The following is a 23063-nucleotide window of genomic DNA, read 5'->3' on the forward strand; positions in this document are numbered from 1 at the left end:
TAGGCATTCTTTCAAATTGGAAGATACAAGCAAATGAGAGGATCTTGACCTGGACATTAGAAACCTGGCAGGAAGGGTAGAGGCACATGCCTGGGCCACCACCCTGCTGGAAAGTCTTCCTTGGGGCAAAGCTTCTGACCTTCATGATGAGGAGTGTCACAAACACTCGTGTATGTCAGCACCCACTCTCAGAATCGGCTTATATCCAGTTATGCTAAGTACACTGGGCCCAGGGCTGCACAAATCTTTAAAGCTACTAAGCTGTACAGGCAAGGAGCGGAGTGAGGTTTAGTGACGTGGACACTGTGTGCACAGAGGGAGCCTGGAGCTCACCTACGCTCCAGGCTAATGAGCAATGATAGGCAAGGAAAGGGAGGAGCAAGTCTTAAGTCCTGGGACTGTGGCTTGAAGGACAAGAGAGGGTCCTTATATCATAAAGGAAAGTCCACACTTGACCTGTGACTAAGCTGTGCAACTATACCCTTGGTAAAGTCTGCCTTCCAGAAGTGCTGGGGAGGCGGGACCTAGAGACTCCAAACCTGGCCCCTGCTGGCAGATCAAACCATCCCCAGAAACCATGTCCTCACACGCCTGAATTTAGAAGAGGTAGATAGGAGGCCCTGGAAGCTCTGGTCATGTCCCCACCCTCTGACAGTTACCTCTAATCCTTTGAAGGCTTCTTTCTTCCTTCCAGCCTCCCTCCCTATGGTATCCCTGCACCCGGTTGTTGGCTCCTACCCCCATCACACCCATGACCCTACCTGGTAGCTGCATGCCAGGGGCCCAACCGTGCCCTAGCCTCCCCACCTCACACACGCCAGTCCTACAAATGCCCACAAACCATCAGCTCTCAGCCTAGAAGCTTCCCCTGCCTTTCAGCACTATCTGCAGGGAGTTGGGGCTTGTTAGAGACATCAATTCTCAGACTCCCTCGATGATACTTCCAGTGACAGGGTCAGGGGCCCGTGTTTTACCCAGCTCTCCTGTGGGGCGGATTCGCACACTGTTTGAGAATTCCCTGCACTACCCTGCGCCAGCCAGTCTGCCTCCATTTGTTTCAGGCAGTTCTCAACCGGAAAGAATGTTCCTCTACTAAACACAGCTCATTCCCCTATTTCTCTCGAAGCTGCTAACATTTTCTCCTAATAGGAACCCAAACCCAAGTTCGATAAACTGTGACCCCATAAAACACAATGGACAGCTAAGAAATTCAGTACTGATTTTCCGATTACACAACACGAAGATAATTATCTTCCACACGGCAGAGAAGAAACCCTGCCAGGAAGCTTAGAAAGTAACAAAGGTATTAACTCCTCTTTCGGGGGAACTTGATATTAGAAAATAACACAGGTACTAACTCCTCTTCTGGGGAACTAGATATTGGACACCCTTTAATAAATCGTGTTAACGGGATTTTAAAGTACAACTGTGGATATTTATTTTTGGTGTTGGGTCTCAGTTTTGTTTTGCTTGAGGTAGGATCTCTCCCTGAAGTCCAGGCTGGCCCTTGAACTCTCCATTCTCCAGCCTCACCCTTCCTGGTGCAGGAGTGGAACTGTGTACCGCCAAGCCCAGCTTCGGTGCTGGGGAAAAACTCCAGCCTTGCACCATGCTAAGCACACACCCTACCCCTGAACTGACAGATACTAATAAAGAAGCACTTTCACCAATTGTTGTGTTTTCTTTAAACTGCCCTTTCAGTTAAGATGTTTTAAGTTGTGACACCTGTGATGTCAGTAACTGGGTGTTATACTGGAGAGTTTTATGTCAACTTCACACAAACTAAAGTCGCTGGAGAGAAGGGAGCCTCAACCAAGTAAATGCCTCTATAAGATTGGGCTGTAGGCAGACCTGGAGGGCGTTTTTTTGTTTGTTTGTTTGTTTTGTTTTTTGGTTTTTTTTTTTTGTTTTTAATTAGTTATTGATGGGGGAGGGGCGGGCCTGCCCCATTGTAAGTGGGAGATGAGGTACTACATCAAGTCTTGAAACAAATGAAAAGTTAAACAAAACAAATGAATTCTAAAACAAAGAGCTCAACTAATACTTCAACAGAAAATTATTCAAAATGGGTTTTCATCTTTATTTAATTTTCAAGGGGAAAAGGTGCCAAGAAAAAACAGTCTGAGAAGCACATGGGTGACAGGGATATAACTTACCGGAGTGCCTCGCCTAGACAGATCACATACAAAGCCTGGGCTTCAACCTCCAGCACCACCAGAACCATGCATGTATCCCATAACCCAGGGCCAGAAGGTCAAAGTCATCCTCAGCTGTACAGGGGTTGGAGGCCAGTCATAGCGACAGGAGTTCCTGTCTTAAAAACAAATTAGATCCAGGCTATGGTAGTACATGCCTTTAATCCCAGCACTCAGGAGGCGGATCTCTCTGAGTTAGAGGCCAGCCTGGTCTACAAAGCAAGTCCAGGACAGCCAGAACTACACAGAGAAACCCTGTCTCGAAACAAACAAACAAACAAACAAACAAAAACAAATTAGAATGTAAAGTTAATTAATTAATTATTTAATTAATTAATTCAGAATAAGAAAAAAAAACCAAATTAATAAGTTGGGCACTTGGGGGAGAGGCAGGATCTCTGTGAGTTCAAAGTTAGACTGGTCTACATAGCAAGGTTCCAGGACAGCCAGGGCTACATAACAAAGTTATCCTAACCCCAAAAAAACCCAAACCAACCAAACAAATATTAAAAAGATAGTAAACACCACCAGCTATCAGAGAAATACAAATCAAAACCACTCTATGCCAAATTAGACAGCCCCAATTAAAAACACAGACAACAGTGGCAGGGGAGACGGCTCAGCCAAGTAAGCCTGCCGTTCAGAAATGAGGACCTGAGTTTGGATCCCAGCACCCACATATAACCCAGATGCTGGGTGTTTGTCTGTAACTTCAGGGCTGGGGGATGCAGAGACGGGCAGACAGCTGGAGATCACTGGCCTCCAAGTTTAACTGAGTTCTAGGTACAGGGAAAAACTCTGTCTCAGAGAGAGAGAGAGAGAGAGAGAGAGAGAGAGAGAGAGAGAGAGAAGATGGAGGGGCTGAAGAGATGTCTGAGGTTAAGAGCACAGAGGACCCAGGTTCAATTTCCAGCATTTACATGGCAGCTCACAACCATTCATAACTCCAGTTCCAAGGGATGCAATGCACTTTTCTGGCCTCCAAGAGCACTGTATGCAGCAGGCACTTACATCTAGGCAAAACACTCATTTATGTTAAATAAAAATTAAGTCTTTTTAAAAAAATAAGATGGAGAGTAATAGAGGGAAACCTGAAACCTGAAATCAACCCCCGGCCTACATGCACACATCCACAGAAACACATACAAACACTCACACACACAAAATACAGATAACTCAATTCAATAGCAATCCAAGTGAATGAAGATGGGAAGAACTGAGTCAGCTTATGTGGCCGACACCTCCAGAATGACGCAGCCACGGTGGAAACTAGCTCAACCAACCTGGATTTCAACTTGCCACAGATTTGCCACTGCTAGGAATATACCCAAGAAAAATGAAAGTGTATGCCCGTACGAAAATGTCTACATGAATGTCCACAGTAATATTATTCACCCTAGCCAAAATGTGGAAGAATGGATATCAACACGATCATCAGTAATGATGGTGACCGCTAATCATCAATAAAAAGAAATCAAGTCGGGGCCAGGTGTGTAACTCAGTGATAGAACAGTTATTAGCATCAAAGCGATCTCTAGCTCTACCAAAATAAACCTTGAAAGCTGTAGGCTAAGCTGAAGAAGCCTGCATGAAGGACTATATGTTGTATAATCTCATTTATTAAAAAAAAGTCTGGGGGACTGGAGAGATGGCTCAGCGGTTAAGAGCACTGTCTGCTCTTCCAAAGGACCTAGGTTCAACTCCCAGCACCCACATGGCAGCTCACAACTGTCTGTAACTCCAGTTCAAGGTGGTCTGACACCCTCAAACCAGCGCACATAAAATAAAATTAAATAAATTATTTAAAAAAAAAAAGTCTGGTAATCAAGTGTGGTGGCTCCTGACTATAATCCCAGCACTTGGGAGGCAAGAGGCAGGAGGATTGCTAAAAGTCCAAGGCCAGACTACATAGTGAAATCTGGTCTCGAAAACCAAACAGGGCCTGGCAGTGGGGGTGCATGCCTTTAATCCCAGCACTAAGAAGCAGAACCAGGCAGATCTCTGTGAGTTCAAGGCCAGCCTGGTCTGCAGACTGAGTACCAGGACAGTCAGGGCTACACAGAAAAAACTTGTCTTAAAATAAACGAAACCTAGCTGGACATGATGGCGCATGCCTTTGATCCTAGCACATAGAGAGGCAGAGGCAGGTGGATCTCTGTGAATTCAAGGCCAGCCTGATCTACAGATCAAGTTCCAAGACAGCCAAGGCTACACAGTAAAGCCCTGCCTCAATGAATGAATGAATGGAATAGAATTTTAAAGTCAGGAAAAAAACAAAAAACAAACAAGAAATCTAAAACAAATTTAAAAATTAGAAAATGCCTGAACTACATGAATCTATGAGCTGAAAGACTGTCCTGGCTAGTATGATGTCAACTTGACAAAAGGTAGAGTCACTGGAGAGGAGGGAGCTCAGTTGAGAAAATGCCTCAGTAAGCTCAGGCTATAGGAAGGCCAGTAGGACATTTTGTTAATTCGTGACTAATGGGAGTATTTTGTTAATTTGTGATTGAAGGGGGCGGGCCCATCCCATTGTGGGTTGGGGAATCCCTGAGCTGGTGGTCCTGGGTTCTATAAGAAAGCCAGTAAGCAGCACCCCTCCATGACCTCTACTTCAGCTCCTGCCTCCAGGTTCCTGCCCTGTTTGAGGTCCTGTTCTTATTTCCTGCAGTGATGAACAGATCCGGAAGTGTAAGCCACAGAAACGCTTTCTTCCACAGCTTGCGTTTGGTCATGGTGCTTCATCTCAGCAATAAAAACCCAAACTAAGACAGTAGACCAATGATTATCCTTCGGTCATTTGGGGAGGGAGACGGAGTCATGACAGTCAAAAAGTAGAAGAGTCTTAAGAGAAGTGTTCTTTTTAGACAGACAAAATGTTCTAAAATTGATCATCATTGTGCTAGTTATACAATTGAATAATATGCACTGAATTACGCACTGTAGTAGGTGAAACGGATGGTAAATGACTAATCTCAATAAAATTTCTTTCTTCCTTTCCTTTCCACAGGGTCTCACTGTATTGGCTTGGCAGTCCATGTAGACCAGGTTAGCCTCAAACTCAAGATCTGCTAACCTGAAGCTGTGATTAACAGCATGAGCCACCATGCCCAGCTCTTTTAAAAATGCTTTTTAATTGGCCTAAATCTACAGAGAGAATTACAGACTTGTTAACCGAAAAGTGTTAGATAAATTGGAGTGCCAGGCAGCTGGGTGGCACTCTAGCACTTTTTCTATCTCCTCCTCATTATAAATTCCTCTCAAATGGAGAGAAGAGGCAGCTTTTGTTACCATTTTACAGTTTACAAGCTTTTACACATAAGCGGCCCCACTACAATCCTGGAAGGAGACAATTGTTTTACACACAGGCACGCAGCAGCTCTCAGCCTGTGAAACATGCTCCCAGAGATTCAGCTGGGAGGTAAAGGTCGGCTCTGCTGTGTAGCCCAGACCACCACAGAGCTCTCCAACCTCCTGCCTGGCTTGGGAGCGATGGGGTTCCGGGTGTGCCATGACATCCGGCCATGTGCAGCTAGCCTGCATTTCGGGATACCAGACGGTACCTTCAGGTTGGCATGCAAGAATAGCGTTACTGATCTGTGTCAGTAATAAAACTATCCCAGAGCTGGATTGCCTGGCTCTTGCCTGGCTACACTAATGCCACAGTCAAGCCAAGCATAATCTAAGCCATCGGGCATCTCAATTGCCGGCAAAAGAACCTAAAAAAACTTTTTGCTCCTTTGAAATTTATTTCTGTTTTGGTGTCCTCCCCCCCCCCCCCCACTGGTTTCAATACCTTGTGCAGAACCTGAAATTGCAGAATATTGGAAAGAAGAATAAATGGACGTCTCGCTTCCTGGCAGTGAGTGGGAGCAAGCAACCAAGCATTTCTGATTTGATATGGATGGGTGAGAAGAACCATGGCTTCAAGGGAGAGGACCAGGGTTATCTCATTTCCTGTTCTCTCAAATGAGAGAAGTGAGGAGAGGGCTGGAGGGAGGGGGCAGGGCTGGAGAGAGGGCTGGAGTGGTGACTGAAGGACCCTCTGAAGTGATTGTGAATATTGGGTCACAACATATTCAGAAATCTCTGACTTACAATGGGTCATACACCAACTGTTTACTGACACTAAATCAAAGTTAAACACTTTAATCTTTCCTATGGAGAAACCAGTGTTCCAAATCTCCCAGAGGCATTCATTTAGAAAAAGAAAGAGGCCTGACATGGTGGAGGAAGCTTTTAATCCCTTTAAGCACCTGGAAGGCAGAGGCAGGAGGATATCTGTGAGTTCAATGCCTAGTCTATATAGTTAGTTCCAGGATAGCCAAGGCTATAAAGAGAGACCTTGTCTCTAAAAAAAAAGAAAGAAAAGAAAAGAAAAAAGAAAAACGAAGGAAGGTGGAAAGGAGGAAAGGAACGAACGAACGAAGGAACTAAAGAATTAATGTTATTGTTTGGTATGGGTGTTTTGTTTGAATGTGTGTCTGTGCACTACATGGCCTCTTCTGAAGGCACAGACATATATGTGGGCAAAAGACCCATACATCAAAATAAATAATAAAGCTTTAAAAATAGTAAAAAAAAAAACAAAACAGTATCTTAGTGTGCACATCCATTCAAGTTTGTCTCTCTCTCTCTGTGTGTGTACATGCACATTTATTCAAGTGACTCCCAAGCCCATTTATATAATAGATTCACTACAGGTGCCAAACCTACATATTCCAACATAAAACACTGATTTCATGAGCTGAATAGTTGGCAAGGTTTTATTCTTAATAAAATTATTTCTTGGGTGCTTCCTAAGGATTTTTTTTTCTGTCTGTGAACTGAAAAAAAAAAAAAAAGTATTTGTCACTAGATAAAAAATTACAGTGTATTTCAAAAGACATTCTAAGAAAGGAGGGAAAATCCGTTCCACTTTGCCTTGCTCTAGAAGTAAAAAGAATTAGCAGTTTGGAACCCTGTGAAGGCAGGGATCTTCCAAAGACGGAGAACTTTCTCGCCAGATCTTGGCTGAGTTATCGTCAACAATTTCAAAGGGACTCTTCAGTCAAAGGAAGCTGTAAATTCCTTCCTCCCTGTGATCACCTTCTTCAGATGAAAGCCTCAAAACAATCAGTCAAGAGTCTTAAAGGAAAGAGCAGGACCTGCCACTATGCAGCTGCTTATTAAACTGCCCCGTCCCACTGTCCGGTCTCCTGCGTTCTGAGTCACATTCCTGATCTACCACAATGGCTTCTGAGACCGGTTCACATTTATGTTCTCACTGAAAGTGTGACTTCGAGCCACAAACTGGACACTTCAACAAATGGGAACAAATAACTCCTCACTGTAAAGTTTTCCTAGGTGATAGAAACATTCCTTTTTTTTTGTCATGTTTCTTTTTATTTTTTGCTTTTTTAAAGATTTATTTTTATTTATTTATTTATTACATATACACCAGAAGAGGGTGCCAGATCTCATCATAGATGGTTGTGAGCCACCATGTGGTTGCTGGGAATTGAACTCAGGACCTCTGAAAGCGCAGCCAGTGCTCTTAACCACTGAGCCATGACTCCAGCCCCCTTGCTTTTTTTTTTTTTTTTTAAAGATTTATTTATTACATATACAATGTTCTGCCTGTATGCCAGAACAGGGCACCCAGGTCTCATCATAGATTGTCGGGAGCCACCATGTGGTTTCTGGGAATTGAACTCAGGACCTCTGGAAGAGCAGCCAGTGCTCTTAACCTCTGAGCCATCTCTCCAGCCCCCTGGAAACATTCTCATAACTATGGTTGGTGACATTGGAATGTCACACTGCCTTTTAAAATAAAAGTAAGGGATTGGTGCTCAGAGGTTGAGTGCAGAATAATAAACTAAGTTTGGTTTCCAGTGCCCAGTATATCAGTTCACAGCCGAAACTCCAGCTCTGGGGAATCTGACTCCCTCTTCTGGTCTCACTGGGCACATACCCACACACACAGGCATAATCAAACATAAAATAAATCTTTTAAAATTAAAACAGGTTGAAATACTTTGAAATTTTATTTCAACTCTTTTTTAGCCCCCTCAAGTACTGGTTATGACTCCAGTATTTGCAGAGAAAACTTTTTTCTTAAAGTTCATTTGAACTACTTTCAAAACTTAGCACAGTCGGTGTTAAAAGAAGGAGGGAGTGTTGGAGAGATGTCCCAGTGCTTAAGAGCACTGGCTGTTCTTTCAGAAGACCCAGGTTTGAATCCCCAGAAAACATTGTAACTCCAATTCCAATGGATACAATGTCCTCTTCTGTCCCCCAAGAGCACTAGACAGACCACGGTGCACGGTGCACAGACTTCTTCTGCAGAGGGACTGGGGAGACAGCGCAGTGGGTCAGGCACTAGCCCCTCAAACCTCACCTGTGGACGACAGTAAATGCTGGGCAGCTGTGGAGGCCAGGCTGGAGTCTCAGGTGGGACGCTAAGACAGGACTCCTCCCAGCAAGCTGTCAAGCCAGACTAGCAAATCTACCTGCTCTGGGTTAAGGTGAGAGACATTGTCTCAACAGGTGGACAGCAACTGAGGACGTCACCTTCTGGCTTCCACATGTGTCCAGGTACATGCAAACATGCACAGAGAGACAGAGAAAAGCGGTAGAGGAGCTACAGTCTGATGCTCCTGCGGTGAAAGGGGCTTGCAGCCAAGTCTGATGCTCCCATCCCCAGGACCCATGAACAGACTCCCCAAAGCTGACCTCTGACCTCCACAGGAGCACCCTGGCACTATGCCTGCACACATACCCTCACACTCCTTCACACTGCCAATAAATAAACAAAACGGGTTTTGTTTGTTGTCTGTTTTGTTTGAGACAGGGTCTCACCGTGGAGCCTGGCTGGCTTGGAGTTTGCTAGGAAACCAGGCTAGCCCTGCACTCACAGAGTTGATCCTGCCTCTGCCTTCCGAGCCCTGGGATTAAAAAGGCGGGTGCCACCAAGCTCTGCTATAAGAAGTAATTTCTTTTTAAGTGCAGAATCATTTCCCAGTACCGAGGGGATGAGACATTAGAGACTATACTTAGGTAACTGATGCGGGTGAGCCCTGGGTAACTTCGTTCTGTTGCAGCCTAAACAAAAGAAAAATCCTCCGGCTCTTTATCTTCATTAACAGAAAGCCCAGATCAGAATCCTGCAGCTCGCTACCAGCCTTGGCCACTCGGGAACACCGGAATTTTTGTCTCTACTCTGCCTAAGCGACTCCACTTTTACCTTCCGTTCCTAATCAGTATTCTCAGCCCCCTGAAGAAAACTGAATGTATTTGATGTCGCCTAATTGCACATTTAAGAAGGTTACAATACTCAGTTTCACGTCCTGTATAATTTTAAGAAACATTTTAAGCCCGGAAACCAAAAAAACTGCAAGCTTTTATGCTAGCCAAATATTTTCACATCTCAATAAAGAGCCAATCGCTTTGGGGTGGAGCGGGTAGGGCCAATGCGGCTTGTACTGTCTGTCCCCACTTTTAAAATAGCATTCAAAGTTAAGACAGGGCGGGAGTGAGATGTGACTCATTCTTTTGCTGGGCAAACGCCACTTTTCTTGGAGACGCCGTGAGCTAAAGGTTCCCAAAGGTCAAAATGCAAATAAATCCCAAGGGTAACAGGTCTAGGGTGCGGTCCGAGACCTGGGTTTTCAAGAGGCCCCCAGGCAATGTCCCAGAATCCCCCTCACCTTACCGGGAAAAGTGGTCTCTGAAATGAATTAGACCAGTCGGGAAAACTCGGAGAGGCCGGAGGAGCCTTTGAGCAAAACACGCGCACCTGTGTGGGCCTGAGAAGGCGCCGTGGACAACCAAGAGACAGTAGCTCCGAAACCCTCTCGCAAACTGCAGCAGTCTGGAAAACACCCTTCTCTAGCTCGGGGAATGCTTGGCATTCGGTGGCCTTTTTCCAACATAAAGATCTCCAACTCGGCTTTGACTGAGAGTCCCATAGCAGAGCCTGACAACGCCCTGCGTGTTGACAACTCTGCCCCTCCTTTCGAAGGGGGCCTGACGACCCCAAGTCTACACCCACGTATCGAACGCTTCAAAGGCTGTGGGGCAGAGTTTCCCAGTCCCGCGGCGGCGCGGGGGTAGGGGAGGGTGGGAGGGGCGGGGGACGACCCACGGCCAGCTGGCTCGCCCCACCTGCACTCAAGTCACCAGCCTGGGTCCTCCCCCACCCCTTAGATACCACCGCTGCCAACAGAAACCCGAAGGCCCCCTGAACCTAGCAGAAGAGACGCCCGGCGGGAGTGAAACAATGTCTCCGCCTAGAAGGGTAAGGAGGAGCCAGGCACCTGTAGCAGCCGAGTGAACGCCACGGTCCCGGGTATCCCTAAATCAATCCCTGCGAGGCGAGGCTCCCCAGGGGTGAGAGGTGGAAGCAGACAGAAAGCAACACTCCAATCAAACACACTCCAAACCCCCACGGTGAGAACCGGCGTCCACGCACTGCGCCCCACAGCGGATCAGGGCTCCGGAGCAATCTTGCACCCGGGGAGGGACAGGGCAGTAGGTACTCGCCTGGAAGAGGGGGGCGGCAGGCAGCAGGGTCAGCGCGCAGCCGGGCGACGGTCCCCGGAGCTGGGTGGCTCGGCGCGGAGCGTCCGGAGGCGGAGTGCCGCAGGCTGCCCCAGCAGGCGGGAGCCAGTGACCTCGGCCACCGGCCGCTCCTGGGTATTGTTGTGACTCAACCTATTTCCTGTTTGGAGGTTTAGGAGGAAGAAAAAAAGTGCCTTTCCAGAGAGTGTGTGGTCGGGGGGTAGGGTAGGTGGGCGGTGGCCGTCACCTGCTTCCTCCAGACCCGGACAAAAAAAAAAAAAAAAGCAGCTACTTCAGCTCGCGCCACTTTGGGGCGTCGGGATGGGCCGAGGGGGAGGAGGGAGATGCCTCACCGGCGCCACCCAGCGGTGGGGCAGGGACGGAGCGATGCTTCCGCCTCTCCTGGTTCTCAGCGAACCCCCCTGATCTTCCCGCCCCAGAATAGGTTTATTTATTCGTGTCCAGATCTGCTTTCAGTCTTTTCTCGGGTGGGGATGAGAAAGGCTCAGTCACCCTCCAAAAACCACGGGAAGGGTGTTTGTGGGTCACTGTGTGTATGTGGTTGGGGAGGGAGACCCGTTGATTCTTGTTTGGGGAAGAAGAGAAACAAGTAATGGTCCTGGTGAAGGACAAGTTTTAAGATCAATTTCCACTCCCCTCCCCCTCCAACCTCGCCCTCACCCTGGATCACTGGGTCTGAGGCTTCAATCCGGAAATACCGGTTCCTCTCTTGGGACAATAGGTGAGGGCGGAGCTCTAAACCCAGAGCCTGCTTAGTCACGTGGCTCGAGAAGGAGGAATGTGCCCGGTGCCCAAGGCTGCACCTGGGGCTCAAGTGAGCCTTCCATTTAACCTAGTCCCGTTAAAAATCCTAGCAAGATTACGGGTACAGAGCTTTCAATTTGCAGTGGTAAAAGTTCTGGAGATGGGGAGATGGATAGAGGTGACTGTGGCCCGGTGTGAATGCATGCAAAGACACAGTCCTGTCAGCTAACGCAGCTGACAATTTTAAGTACTTCAGTAAGCCTTTTAAAACTTCTGTGAAGACTGGTGCGGTCCATTCCAGGCAACTTCGCTGGGGAGCACCTTCTCTCCTCCCCACAAAAACCTTCGCCAGAAGTCATGGAATCAGTTGAGACCCTCTCCCAAGGAAAAAGAAAAACAAGAGAAGTCGGGAGTAAGAGCACACATTTGTAATCCCAAAGCTGGGGAGGCAGCTCCCCAGATTTACTAGCCCCAGAAAAATGACTCAGTCTCAGAAATCAACATGGGCATCACCTGAACAGGCCACCCCTGTAGGGTAATGCTTGGCCTGTACACACATACACACAGGAGCAAAGAAAAAAATCAAGGCTTCGAAGGACAGTATCATTTTAAGAAAAATGAACACAAGCAAACTGTTAGGCAAATAAAAGCGTACCTATTGTGCTGGTGTTTACTAAGAAAGGAAGAAACACCTATGCATGAATTTGCTCCTTGTTTTTGGCTGGTTTGTTTGTTTGTTTGGGTTTTGTTTTTGAGTTGGGGGTCTTACTATGGTCCTAACGGGTCTGGTACTTCTCATGCAATTCTCGGTGGTTCCAAACTTGGGGCACTCCTCCTGCCTCTGCAATAATGGGTGGGCACTGCCATGTCCAGCTGTGTGTGTGTGTGTGTGTGTGTGTGTGTGTGTGTGTGTGTGTGTGTGCGCGCGCGCGCGTGCGTGCGTGCGTGCGCGCGCCTGTTTAAATTATTTGTTTGCTTTTTTTTTTAAGATATATTTATTGTTTATAGTGTTCTGCCTGCACGCCAGAAGAGGGCATCAGATCACATTATAGATGATTGTGAGCCACCATGTGGTTGCTGGGAATTGAACTCAGGACCTTTGGAAGAACAGCCAGTGCTTGCTCTTAACTCCTGAACCATCTCTCCAGCCCCAAAATTATCGGTTTGTATTTAATATGTACGGTTGTTTTGTCTGAATGTATGTTTGTCTCAAAAAGTAATGTGGAGAGTGATAGAGCAATACACCAAACCTTTGACTGCTAGCTTCCATGTACACACGTACACACCTACACAAACATATATATGCCAGACACAGGGAAACACCAAAAAAGCTTTTTCGGTTTTTTGGATGGGGAGTTTTGGGGGGAGTGGGTTCTATTTTTTGAGACAGGGTTTCTCTGTGTAGCGCTGGCTGTCTGGGAACTAGCTCTGTAGACTAGGCCTCAGGCTCACAGAGATATGCCTGCCTCTGTCTTCTGAGTGCTGAGATTAAAGGTGTACACCACCACCACCTGGCCAAAAAAATGTGTTTTAAATGACTTATTTGTATTGTTTTGATTTAATAGGTGGGGCTGCTGTTACTACTGTGTGTGTGTGTGTGTGTGTGTTAGATAGGCATGCTTATAACAACTTATTCACAAACACAACACAAAATGAAAGAAAACATGTTGAATTTCTTTCCGTATCTGGAACGAGATAGATGGGCGTTTCCAACAAAGCTTGGATTTTGCTGTGAGGGTGTTTGGGTAGGATGGAAGGGCCTCTGGCCAAGATAGGTGGCAACTGATGGTATCATTGTCTCCCCGCCCACTCTTTCCTGCTGGGTACACACTGTGTGTGTATGCACTCCTTTGTCCGTGTGTTCTGTCATTAGCACAACTGCATTTTCAGTAGCTCATAAACACTTCTGCTCTGAAGACTAAACATTTTAAAACTAGCGCAGAACAAAATAATACGAGCCACCTCCATGGGTCACAAGAGCAACGCCATGAAAACGTGGCTGTGAGCCCTGAGCTCTAAGTTCCCTTGTGGCACAGCAGTGCCCCCTTGGCAGTCATGGCACGGAGGCAGTTCCATGGAAGCTGGGGAGCCCATCTGGGGGACAAAGGCCTGTTCTGTTGCCTCTGGTGACAGAGAGCTCTTCTTCCCTGTGCTCTGGGGTGCTAGACTCGATACTGTGATTCACATCCAAGCTACACAGACAATAAAGGGCAAGCAGGCATTTGCCCTGACAAGACTATTTCCCTAGCTTGCAGTGGGGTACTGTGCAGCCCCAGAAAGGACCCTTGTTCCTCCTTTTGATTTTGCTACTTGATGCCTTTGTGGTCCTAAACTATTCAATCTCCTCACCCTTTGACCAAGCAACTCTTCTTTTATAATCCAACTAAAGGGGGGAGGGAGACACAATAACAACAACAACAAATTCAAGTTACTTCATTGACTATAATAGGAAAAACAGTGTTAAATTTCCATTGAGGAGACAAAGGCAGGCAGACCTCTGTGAATTTGAGGCCTGAGTGCAGAGAAAAAAGTCTGCACTATGCCATGACAGTGCACACTTGTAATCCCAGTACTTGGGAGGCAGCAGCAGGCAGATCTCTGTGAGTTCAGGGCTAGCCTGGTGTACAAAGCAAGTCCAGGACAGCAAACACCTAATAAGCCTCTCATCAGCTCCAGGATATTCAGAGGTTTGCTTTGCTTGCAAAATGAGTATGTTAGTAGAAGTTACAACCCTAACACTTGTTTTCCTTCATGTTTTATTATTCTGTTTCTAAAAGCTAGCATTATAACTCATAAAATGTTATGTAACTAGGCATGATGGTACATACCTATACTCCCAGCACTGGGTAGGCAGCAGAGGTTGAAACGGAGAATCAGGAGTTCAAGGCCATCATCTGCTTCAAGGCCAGACTAAGTCACAGGCCTCTGTCATCCCCAAAGGTATTATGTAATATTTGATAGATACAAAATCATACACGTAACATCTAAGTAGGTTCGAGGGGATATAAGTAAAAGGAACAAACGAGGGCCTAGAGAAATGGCTCAGTGGTTAGGAGCACTAGCTGTTCTTCCAGAAGACCTGGGTTCAATTCCTAGCATTCACACAAGCAGGGGAGACAGTTTACATTCAAACCATAATAACATATATGTTTAAATTAGCAGAAAAGAGTAAGAGAAGAGGCTCCACAACTTGCCAACAGTAGTTCTATGTTGTAGATATAAACATGTTTTTGTTTTGTTGTGGGATGTGGGACTGATTCATATGGTCCGTAGCAGCAGACTATTTGTCTCATGTGGGCTCTGAGAGGAGCTCTTTGCCAGCTGCAGATAGTTTAAATCTGAGGACTCTGGAGAAAGAATAAATGCCAGAGCCCAGAGAGTGGAGAGGAGAAAGAACAAGGCTGCTCCTGCTTCCCCCTTGCTGCTCCTGGTTGCTGCTGGGAGACAGAAGTTAGAGATCTTCTGAAACGAGGACTGGACAGGCTCCAAGGAACCTGACTATCCTAACCAGCAGGAAGCAGCTAAGGGAGCTACAGCCCCCTCTCTCACTAACCTTTCCTCTCTCCTACCTAGTGTTGGGATGTTGGAAGGGACTGGGGTAGAGTAGGGAAAAAAAGATAAAAGTAAATGTAAATAAAGGAGTTGTGTGGGTTTTTTTTTTTTTTGTGTGTGTGTGTGTGTGTGTGTGTTTTAAATACACTGACAATCCTATGGATAGGGCGGGGGTTGAATGGGATATGGGGATGGGTGGTAAAGATTGACCTGCACATTTTCAGAGCGGTTTTAAATTTAACTGAAAACCAAAGTAGGGCTCAGGTTGTAGGTCAGAGTGTACAGAGTGTTGAGGAGTTCCTAGGTTTGATCCTCAGCCTGCCAGAAATAAGTGCATGAGTAAGCACGGGATAGACTAAAGGTCTGCCTGGCAAATGCAATTATCAAGTGAAATGGAAAGATCTCAAAGGGGACCCAGTGAGAAGCTGTGGCCATGAAATCCAGGCACTTCCTAAAGATAGAATGGAGCCAGCTTGGCTCAAGGAAATAGGTCAGCCAAGTGTGCAAAGGTCATGAGAACCCTTCCAACGTTCGTACACTGGCTTCATCTCCAGTCACACCTGTCTGGTCTTAGGGTGGGGCCATGGTAGATCTGGAATGACCTGGGATCTTTCCTTCCTGGAGGAAGCTTAGCAGGCAGTGGCTGTGCCTTCCACTTACTCTGAGCAGTAGAAAAATGGGGCCTGTGAACAGCTGGCCTGCAGCAGCAGTCAGTGTGAGAAGAAAGTCAAGAACCATAGCCAGGCTCCCTCCCTTCTCCATACCCAGCTGCCACTGCGTTTCTCAAACTCTCAATTCCCCTGCCTCAAACTCCTGTGTGCCCTGAAGACAATTATGTATGCTATGTTCAACAAGCACTCAATTTAAACCCTCTGTGCCAGTATTTCTCAACCTTCCTAATGCTGTGACCCTTTAAAACAGTTCCTCATGTTGTAGTGACCCCAAACATAAAATTATTTTCATTGCTACTTCATAACTGCAGTTTTGCTTCTGCTTTCTGACGGTCTTGGGTAACCCCTGTGAAGGTTGTTCGGCTCCCGAAGGGATCACAAACCACTGCTGTATGCAGCAGTTCAGAGCTGAGGGTTAAGTTTCAACTCATCATTTCTTTGACCAAGCTTTTATTAATATATCAGTTCCAACTGGTACACATGGCCTGTCTCACAGTATTCAGTGACGTTGGCTATATGGACTTCAATAAACAGCTCACAAATAGCCTGTGTTGGTCATTCTTAAAGATTTATTAATTTTTTTTTACTTCACGCATGTTGGTGTTTCACCCAAAGTTTTGTGTAGCACATGCATGTCATGTACCCAGAGGCCAGAGGGTATGGGTAGCAGATCCTCTAAGATGGTAATTACCATGTGTGTGCTGTATTCGGAATCCTCTGTTAGAGCCACAAGTGCTCTTAGCTGCTGAGCCATCTCTCCAGCCCTGTGTTGGTCATTTAGTCTGTAGGCATGTTTTTCCTCTGCGGGCTGGTGTGCATGTATGTGTGCGTGCAGGTGTGTGTGGAGACCAGCAAGAAACCTCAAGTGCTATTTCTCATGTACAGTAGACATTTTGTGAGACAGGTCTCTCGCTGGCCTAAAACTCAACATTAGAAGGGACTCAAGAGTGGTGAGCATGGCTCTGGCATGGCTTGCCTTTCTCTCTTAGTCCCTCTGCCTTGCTGAAAGCTGTTAGATTACATTCCTAAAGCTGGCCACCAAGGTCTCTTCCCTTATTTCGCCACTTCTCCTCCTGAGGCTACACCAAGGTCCATCTATCAAAGTATTGGACCCAGGCCATCAAAAGCCTCCTTTGGGGCACCTAATTAACATGCCCAATTAAAATTAAACACCTTGGGGTTGGGGATTTAGCTCAGTGGTAGAGCACTTGCCTCGCAAGCGCAAGGCCCTGAGTTTGGTCCTCAGCTCTGGGAAAAAAAAAAAATTTAAACACCTCATCCCCTTGTACCTTTATATACTGCTGTTTTCCTATGTGCTATGTCTGTCTTCTATCTAGTGGCAGTTCTTTGCTCCTCTTCCAGGACAAATACCCCTGTCCCCTCTCCCTTGTTCCCTTCTCCTTCTCCCTCATCCTCTATCTCCTGTCTTTGTCTTTTATTCTCTGCCCTCTGTCCCTCTTGGTCAAGTCTCTTTTGTGCTGAGAACTTGGTCTTGGGAGTCCTGAGCTGATATTTTTCCTTTTAAGAATGGCTGGCCGGCAGGCCGAAGGATCTGCTTGTTTCTGCCTTCCCAGGGCTGAGGGCAGAAGCACACATCATTAGAGGCAGCTTTTAAAAATTTTTTTTTTAAATTTAAGTTCTGAGAATTGAACTCAGGTCCTCACACTTGCAAGGCAAGCACTTTACTGACTGATATGAATTATCTACCAGTCCTGTATTTAATCATTTGTTAACATTCCAAAGGTCACTGTAATTTTAGTTAAGCCTCTGGTAGATACTAATTTTAAATTCAGATAGAAATGCATAGTTTCTCTAGAGCCTGAATCAGCTATGAATTTGCAGTGAGGAAGATGAAAATATAGGAAAACAACAACAACAACAACAACAACATGCAGATATGTGTTGGTATAACTGTTTCCTGGAGATTGAAGCATTCTATCCTGAAGGGAAGCTCCTTAAGCAGGAAGATTAATAAATAAATAAATAAATAAATACAACTCAAAATAGCTTCAGGAAGTCCCTGAAATTGACCAGATTCACTAGCTCCCCCCTCCCTCCCAGGGTAGGTTAGAAAGCTTCAAAGAAGACTCTCAGACAAACCAAGCTACAAAAACACAAGCAAGCAAACAAACAACAAAAAAAAAAAAAAAAAAAAAAACACAGACCAGAGCAGCCACTTGGAAAAGCAGATGCCAGCTGCACTGCCTGCAGAGTTCCTTGGGAAGGACACTGTCTGCAGGCTGTGAAATGTGTTCTAGGTTTCTCAGCTTTTGTGAGCAGTCAGCCATGCTGGGGTGGACCTTGGTGATGTAGCTAGCTGTCTTTGAGTTGTTTTGATCCTGTAAGTAACCCTTCACTCATACTCCTATAGGTAACCTAATAAAACTCATTGGTTCACCTAGTTGGATTTTGGTGCTATCTGTACTTTGGTTTGTCACAGGCCTCTATCTAGGGTCAGTAGACATGTGTGTTGTGTCTCCCCAGGAAAAGTTTTGTCATACAATAATATGAATATAGTGATTGGATATCTTTGCAGAAAATGAAGACATTTTTTCTGGTAAGATCTAATTTAAAAACCAGCTTATTCATTGTTAGGCTCAAAAACTGACAAGCAATACTATAATTACTTGATATCAATTGCAATTGGTGATTTTTACTGTAGGCCAACAGTAAAATTAGGGGTAGAGATACAAATGAAACGCACTCATGCTTATTATGCTTTGGGTAATAGTAGGGTTATTAGGGATGCCACCAAAATAATGGCTCCTCTTTAATGAATATTTAATTGGTACGCCATTCCTGCAACGTGAAACTGAGGTCAAACAAGCATGCTAACTGATGACAAAGTTCTCATGTTTAACAGGCAGCCAGATGCAATGGCACACACCTGTAGTACTTGTAATCCCAAGGAGACTGTTGTAGGAGGATCATAGCTCAATGACCGTCATAGGTAACCCAGTGAGCTATTACGCCCCAAACAAACAAACAAACAAACAACTATTCAAGTAGCAACAACTTAAAAAGAAGAAAACCCAAGGCAAATCAAAGTCTGTGAAAACAGGTATCTTGCTCTTGCCTTTATAAACTGCTCCAGCCAGTTTTGTATTGCTTGATTGTTTGTTGTTGGTATTAGGAATTGAACCACCGAGCTATAGCCCAGACTGCTCCAGCCATTTACAAAAGCATCTCCGGGCCTGGCCTAAGGGTCAGGGGGTACACAGGTGCTCTGATGCATGAGACCCTGGTTCAACCCACAGCACCCTTTTAAAATTGTTCTTTTTGCCGGACAGTGGTGACACACACTTTTACTCCCAGAACACAGGAGGCAAAAGCAGGAGGATCTTTGAGTTTGAGGCTAGTCTGGTCTGCAGAGTGAGTTCCAGGACCACGAAGGGCTACAGAGAAACCCTATCTTAAAAACAAAACAACAAAATATAAATATGCATGTACTTATAAAACTGCTTAAATCATTTGCCTTCATAATTTTAGCATCAGAATCTTATCTTAGGACAATTAAATCTAAATTCAGAAGAAAAGAGAGAAAATCATATGACCTTTTCACCAGTTTATTGTTCATAAAAGTCACATGTAGGAATAATTAAAATATAAAATAATTGTTTAAGGCTAAGTGGATTAATGAACACTCACTAAAAGGACATATGTACTATTTAGGAAGTGCACATGTCAACATTCACTCTGTTTATTGAGCCAGTTTTATCCTATGCTCTACACGGTGATGAACGAGATGGCAAGTTTTGCTTTTGTGACGCTTCTGAGTAACTAATTCATGTCAGGTAAAAAGGAGATCACGTGAAATTCCCAAATTATAACAGCTCCTGTGTAGATGTGAACTTTATAGGCCAAACGCCACAAAAACAAGTCCTTTTCCTCTTTTGCTACATTTTACAATGTGGAGTTGGTAGGGTTTATTTTTGTTGCTGTTGGCTGGTTGGTTGATTTTTTTGAGACAGGGTTTCTCTGTGTAGCCATGGCTGTCCTGGACCTCGATCTGTAGACCAGGCTAGCCTCCAACTAACAGCGATCTTGCTGCCTTTGTGCTGGGATTACAGTCATGTGCCACCATGGGCTGGCAGGTGGGTTTGTTTGTTTGTTTGTTTGTTTTGTTTTGTTTTTTAATGTAAAATGAGAGGCTAAGAAGATAGCTCTTTTAGTAAAATGCTTGCTGAAGAAGCATGAAGACCTGAGTTTGAAACCCAGAACCCAGGTGAAAAAGCCAGGCATGGTGTGCACACTTGTAACTCCAGTGCTGCAGGGCAGAGACAAGCAAATCTCTGCGCTTCCTGGACCAGCCAGCCTAGACTAATTAGCGAGCTCCAGGCCAATGAAGAGACCCTGCCTCAAAAAATAAGGTAAGTGGGCTAGCCAGAGCTCAGCGGGAAAAGGTACTTGCTCCATGAGCCTGGTGACCTGAGATCTGGCTGCAGAACACACAGGGTGGAAGAGAGAATCGACCCCCCAAAGTTGTCCTCTCACTTCCACACTCACAATGAGGTGCTCACAGCACAGTACACATACGCACTATGCCCCACAAATTAATTCATTAATAAATGAGTCATTGATTAAAAAAAACCAACGAAACCTAAGGCTGTTCTCTGGTCATCTTCTGGTATGTACAGGCACATGCACAGACACACAAATGTAAAATATATATGGCAGCTCACAACTGTCTGTAACTCCAGTTTCAGGGTGTCCAACACACTCTCACAGACATACGTGCAGGGAAATCACCAGTGTACATAAAGTAAAAATAAATGAATCCTTTGAAAAATTAAAAAAAAAATAAGTAATGTTTATGAGACAGCTGCAACTCTTCATGTGCGTTGAGAGCGAGCAGGATTGAAAACGGAGTGGAGTCTAAGCTCACTCCTCTTCCTTCAACAAAGTCATGAATTTGTGAAATCGTGAATGCTATTGGCTCAAGTTCTTATAGTCAAGTGTACTTTTTTTCTGTGAGCTGGAGAAGCTTAGATAAGGGCCTGCTGTTCAGGAGGAAAAAGCTTTGTTTTTAAAATCCCACAGCTGTAAGTCATGACACTGTCACTAGTGAGTCATGTGAGTGGACCTGCAGGAGCCTGTTTTCCCTTTAAAGATGACACTGAAGACAGGCATGGCGATGAACACTTGTAATCTCAGTATCCAGAGGCAAGAGGATCACAGCAAGTTCCAACCTCAGGTTCATAGCACATTCTGATACAGGGAGACCTGCATGGCAAGACCCTGCCTCAAAACAACAGCAACAAAAAGAAGATAGTATGACCTGCCTCATAGGCTTCTTAGTGCTGAAAATGCCGTATGTATGTATTCAGGGAGAAAAAGCTATTGGGATTATGATCGGCTGTAGGTTCTCTCTCCCTCTCTCCTTTTCTGTCTCAGAAGATATATGAAGGCAGACTGCCTCATATTTGCATAGTAACTTTCTTATTGAAACAGTGGATGAGGTTTCCCCAGGGTTTTATTTTATTTTGCTTTTTGACCTATCATCTTTGCTCATGGCTTTGAACCCCACAGGCCTAAGATCATGTCTCTACCCAAGGCTAAATCAGCCTGCGCGCTGTTTTGTTTACCTGATAGTCATTGCATTTAGAGCCTAAGGCTGGTCCTTGTTTCCAGGAATTCTGGGAAGGAATTGTTTAGTCTTTGTTGTACTGGAGATCCAACATGAGAGCTTATATATACTAGGCAACTAGACTTCCACTGAGCTACACTCCAGCCCCTATTCGCTGTTAATATGCCTAAATCTGACAGTTCAGTAGGGGAAAGCCCTGCACAGGTCTTACAAATTGCCTAAGAGTTTCTGAAACCGTTTGTTCCCTCATTGGAAACCACCATTGATCACCTACCATGTTGTACCATTATTGACACTGTTCAGTAACCCTCGTTTGGTCCCCTCCTCTGACTCCCTGACCTCCACCCTGTGAGCAGTGCTAGTTGCTGCTCAGCCCTCCTTCTCCACAAGACATTTTTAACAGCTCTGACTTTCCCCCATCCTTTCCTCCTATCCCTGTGATTAAGAACTGAGTCAAACACGTCAGCAAGTTCTGCCTTCCTCAGGGTAGGACTGGATCCCAGCTGCACTTGAAACGTGATCCAAATGATGTTTGGGAACTTCTCCCTCTTGAGAAAGGGTCACATGTGCAAGGGACTTCTGGGTTGCTGCAGGTATCCTGTTCCTAGATTTGGGAGATGACTACAGAGTTACTGGCTTTACAAAAAATAAAAAATTAAAAAATAAAATAAAATAAAAAAATAAATGAGCCTTGGGGCTGGAGAGATGGCTCCGTGGTTAAGAGCACTTGCTGCTCTTACAGAGGACCCAGTTCAGTTCCTAGCTCCTACATGGCTGCCCTTAACTCCAAGTTCCGGGGATCTGATGCCCTCTCCTGATCTCTGAGGGGTGAATGAGCCTTAAATACTTCTCTGCATCCAGCCAGGCATGGAGATGTTACACCTTTAATCCTAGCACTCGAGAGGCAGAGGCAGGCAGATCTCTATGATTTTGAGGCCAGCCTACATTGTAAACTTCCAGGCCAGCCCAGGCTACACAGTGAGACCCTGTTGGTGCTGGGGGGGGGGAGGAAGATAGAGGGCTTGTGTAGCATGAGTAAAGCCTTGGTTGAATCCGCAGCCCAACTCTGCAAAATAGCTTTTTGTTGTTACATGCATTTTTTCCATGGGTCGCATCTCACAATTTAAGAAGTTAAAAATACCACAGGGGTAAACTGTAAAAAGAGAGAGCCATGCGTCAGCCGGCACATGGTTATCGGCAACCATCTGCCCTGCTCTGCCCTGAGAAGGAACTGCAGGGGGAAAGGCCGGAACCTCTATGCAAGGCTGAGGCAGAGCCAGACCTTCCTCCTGTGCTTTGATTTTCACGAACCAGCACACGCCCTTCACGTGGAACCCAGCTGGAAAAGTCCTGATCCCTACAGCAGAGGCATCCTGTCTGACCCGCTGGTGACCCTACTCAGTCAGCAGCTCAGTACAAGGCTTCCATTGAGCACCTCCCTTCCTGCTGGCATCTCTCATTCTCCTTGTTCCACAGAGCTCTTCACCACAGTGAGGTTATGCTCGGCTTGAATTCCTACTTCTCCAGGTTAGACCTCATTTCTGCCATCCTGAAAGGAGAAGCCTCTAGCCTGGCACTCAGGCAATAAGACAATTCCACATATTTTTCCCCCTAGGGCTTCTCTAGATACTGTATTTTTTAAAGCCTGGACTTCTCCCAGAAGGGCTCGTGTGTGTATGTGGTGTGTGTGTGTGTGTGTTTATTTGTTTGTTTTTGTTTTGATTTTAGAAAGAAATTCTTCTAAGGTGCCCT

General features: G+C 45.6%; 1 protein-coding gene across 1 annotated transcript in view; it reads right to left on the minus strand.

Moving 5' to 3' along the window:
• Tjp2 (tight junction protein 2) overlaps positions 1-10040 on the minus strand; it is a 112624-nt gene extending 102584 nt beyond the window's left edge. Inside the window, exon 1 of the mRNA XM_060387749.1 lies at positions 9889-10040. The gene's annotated coding sequence lies outside the window, so the exon portion shown is untranslated. The remainder of the gene's footprint in view (positions 1-9888) is intronic.
• Positions 10041-23063: the final 13023 nt, after the last annotated feature.

Source organism: Meriones unguiculatus, chromosome 1 (genome assembly GCF_030254825.1).
Source record: "Meriones unguiculatus strain TT.TT164.6M chromosome 1, Bangor_MerUng_6.1, whole genome shotgun sequence".
Lineage (NCBI taxonomy): Eukaryota > Metazoa > Chordata > Mammalia > Rodentia > Muridae > Meriones > Meriones unguiculatus.